Source organism: Thalassophryne amazonica, chromosome 7 (genome assembly GCF_902500255.1).
Source record: "Thalassophryne amazonica chromosome 7, fThaAma1.1, whole genome shotgun sequence".
Taxonomy (NCBI): domain Eukaryota; kingdom Metazoa; phylum Chordata; class Actinopteri; order Batrachoidiformes; family Batrachoididae; genus Thalassophryne; species Thalassophryne amazonica.
The window spans coordinates 53378194-53382646 of NC_047109.1; positions in this window are offsets into that span (position 1 = coordinate 53378194).

Here is a 4453-nt window from a genome sequence, read left to right on the forward strand (position 1 = left end):
TCCATGCCTCAAAACAATGATGCAAAAGATGATTACTAACGCCTTCGTCCAATGTAGCATTGTTAAAACTAACTTCCGCCGCACCCCCACCCGTTTCCAACCCCTGAGAACTGAAGACATCGACCCTGAAGACAATGTTGGCCCACAAGAAGACTATGGTGACATTGCTGCTTAGGATTGTTGTTTGATGTCTTTATGATGTTATGGTTGAAAATGCTACTTGCAAGTGACTGTAACGGATGTTGACATCTCACAGCAAACAAAAACGTTAAACAGGGGGTATTAATGTTGGAAAAACTCTGTACATATATGTTATCATTTTTGTTTGCTTCACCTGTATAACTTTGACTCCAAATATTTTTGAACTTCATGTTTCTATCATTTTATCATTAGTATACATTTAACTAATCAACATGTATACTATCTGATTGTGCAACTTTGAACATCATTGCATCAGTTAAAGTTAAGCTGCAAAAGTATCAACACACCCTGTGACAAGCAGGAACGGCAGGTTCCTGTGACAGGAACGGCAGGTTCCTGTTTGCACATCGTGCGACCACCGCCCTCTGTAATTATCTTGTGCCACGAGCCTACATGCTTTTCTATAGCCACAACCTGTTCTACATGCCTGTTGTAACCAACCACAACCTGTTTTACATGTCTTTTGCAACTGTCATGTTGTAACCACCCACAGTGAGTTTCCTAAATAAAAGAGCAGCGCGGGATTTCACCCCTCAGAACAAGCAGAGAAAAGCTGCCGATTCTGTCGCGGTGTTCTCCTTTGCAAAGCTCACAAAAGACTAATCTTGTTTCTGCCTGGGTTCATGCTTGGTTAATCATTTGAAACCAAGGGTTGGGCCCTTTTTGGACCTAACACTCCCGCACTAATCTTTTTCCTTTATTGAGCTTCCCGTGAGCTTAGCATGTGCCTTCCGCACTATTTTTCTCTGCTTCAGTCTCTTTTTTCTATAAATATACTCATGTTACCTTTACTTCTCTTTTACTTATTCTCAGCATGTACTACTAACCAAATTAACCCCCCTAAAAACACAGTGCATGCTATCAGCCAGCATGTTATTGACAAATTTAACATCAATTGTTCCCAAGCATCCTGGTTAGTTTCACGCACGCTTTCTACACCAGAGTTCATAACATTCCTAACATTTCACTCACACAGACACTCTCCTCCCCGGGGACACTCATTCACACGCATTCTGTCCACAAGGCCTGAGAATTTTTGTCAATCTTATCTTCTTATTTCTTATCAATTCTCTATTCCAGGTTCTTCTGGGTAAGAGACAATTACAAAAATTTCACCTGCGACTTGGGCGGAATCCAGACTCAATCCTCCAGAGCGTGCAGATTTTATAAAAGGTTTCTGCTTACCTTTTAGTCATGATCACTTTTATTTACGTTCTGGAAGGTTGGTCCGGGCCGACCCAGGTCACCGTGACGCCTCTGGTCCCTCCTGGCTCTGGCTCACCAATTTATGTCGTGGTCCTTCTCTCTATTAGTCTCAGAATGCCTTCTTGGATAACTCAAAAATGACTGCAGGTGGTTTGCAGAGAAGGGACACAACACTTAGAAAAAACTCAGCCTTGGACAGGATAAAATGCACAGAGTTTAAGTTTATTCAAGTGTTCAAAACAGAACACCCGTATAAACTGAGTCCTCTAGAAAGATTGAATATGTTCCACCCGCTCTCATCTTTTTATAGAAAACCCGCGGGCATCGCTCCTTCTTCAATATTTTATTTATTTCATTCCCCAAACATGGTTTTCTAATGGAAGCGACCTCTAGTTCACCCTAAGCAGGTGTAAAGCTTAATCATTACTATATGACAGTTCCCCCATTATGTTCTGTTAGATTTACAACTGTTTTTTAAAAAAACATCACTTTCTGCCAGCTGCACCTGGCATGAGGGCTCATTACTGCTTGGGCGCCAGCCAGCTCTGCTACCAGGTTGGAAAGTACCTGACAGTCTGAGAGACTAATGGGGCACTTATTAAGAGGACACCTGTTAGTTCAACTAGAGGACACACAGTTCAGATGGAGGACACCTGATAGTTCAACTAGAGGACACACAGTTCAGATGGAGGACACCTGATAGTTCAACTAGAGGGCACACAGTTCAGATGGGGACACTTGATAATTCAAAAAATGCCTCTACAAACTCCCGGGCTGAAAAATGTTCCCAGCACGCCCCTGCACACACACACACACACACACACACACACACACACACACACACACACACACACACACACACACAGACTGAGGAATAAAAGTGTGTCGTATGGAAAATCAGTTATTTATTCATATTATACAAAGAAGACTATGTAAATATGTTGTATGTGTCCCTGTCACATGATTTGATACATGATCTACAGTCAGACACAGATGATACATTCGACTTCAAAATAGATGTGATTGTACCGGATTGGGCTGCAGTTTCTTTTTCATTAGGTCTAGACAGCGTTCACCGTTATTTAGTTATTTTTACCATTATTTATATAGTCCGTGAATCAACCATGGTATGGAACCATCAAAGGAAAGACAGAAGTTATTCTGTCATCTCATATGTCAAAAAGTGGACAGATTTTATTAAAGTTTTGTTGGAAGATTGTCTTTTGGACAAGAAAGTATCAAACATATTTTGTTGGTGAGCCGAATCTGCTTGAATAGTTCTTTTATGTTTTGTTGAATAATGAAGAGGAATTACTTTTAAGATTAATTTTTTAACTTCTTTTGTCTCTGTTGCGGGTCAATCGACTATCTCAACTTGGTATTTATACCAGGATCCAGTTTCCCAAAAGCATTTTAAATTTGAAATGGAGTTCAACCAAGAGATGCAGTTGGTTTTCTAATATGTACACCTGGATTTGATTCCCAAAGAAGTTATCTGTGTGTCCTTGGGAAAAATGCTTCTCTGCATTGCCCCAATCCATTCATCTGTAAATGGGTACCGACCTTGGCTGAGGAAGCAATCTGCACTGGATTGGCGTCATATCAGGGGGAGTCATAGCCTCTCAGCAGCTTTACGCTACAGTATCTGGCAATAAGCACCGGCACCAACAGGCCTCAGGGCCTATATCAGATGGACAGTAATGTGATGGCCAACATTGGAGTCCTCAGATGGTTTGGAGAAATGAGGACCAGATATTGTATTTTTTGTTTGCTTTATGAAACTTTAAAACCAACAGTGAAATGTATTAAATTGGCTTTAATGTTGTTGTTCTGGACTAACTGACATCTGGTTCAAATTGGAATTAAAATGGCCACATTTGAGAAAAAGTGACTTTGAATGATTCTCAAAAAAAACAACTCACTGGCCCAAATATAAGAGTGTTCATGATTGCAAACAAATCTGAAAACAAATGGGGCTGTCATATTCGTGGATTAGACTTTTTCCTTGGCATATAAATATGCACAAGAATAGGTAGAGCCAAATATCCCTGAAATTAATGTGCCCTTCAGGACTAATATATGGCTGTTTTAATGTGCACAACTCCTGCAGCAGCTCCTGTTTAAACCCTGCAATTTTATTTGTTACTCCTTTTGAGTTTTATCAAGGCTCAACATCATTCTTGTGTTTGAACAGACATTTATTTTGGCCAACATGCCTTCACATGCCCTAATATGCCTCCATAATGCCGTCAGAACTAAGACAGAGAATTCTAAAAAAAAAAATTAGCTCACAAAATACAGAGAACTTAAACAAAATAAAACAGAAATTCAGATGAATAAAGCAGTATAACAGAAACCAACAAAAAAATTACCTCATTGGCCGCATTTACTCAAAAGGAATAAAGGTGACTTCACACAGCTTCCTCTCAATGCAGACACCTCTTCTCCTCATGTGGCTTCTAATGTGCACCAATTAACTATATCCCCTGAACGTGCAGAACAAAACACAAGTTCCCCTTCTTCTTGAGGTGTTTTTATCCAAATGAATGAACTATATTTACATGAATTTACTTTAAATGATTACTTATTTATTCCTGAACCTTTTAAATAAAACAATACTATGTATTTATTGTCTTTTTACAAGAGTATTAAAAATAATGAATTACATATATGGCAGTTGCCTTTGACAGCAGCCACATTCCCATCAAATCACTTGTGATTTCTATTATGAACAGATGTGTTGTGTGGGCCGCCAGAAGAGGATGTACTGCTGGCCCACCACCAAAGGGCGCCCTGCCTGAAGTGCGGGCTTCAGGCACGAGAGGGCACTGCCGCCACGGACACAGCCGGGAGTGACAGCTGTCACTCCTTAATTCCTGACAGCTGTCACACATTCTTCATCATCGCACTCCATAAAGACCAGACGTCATCTCCACCTCATCGCCGAGATATCATACTTCATTGGAGGTAATATCCTCAGCCGTTTGTGTCTTTTGCAATATATCTGTATATTGTGAGTGTTTGCAGGAGTACCGGTTCCTTTTTC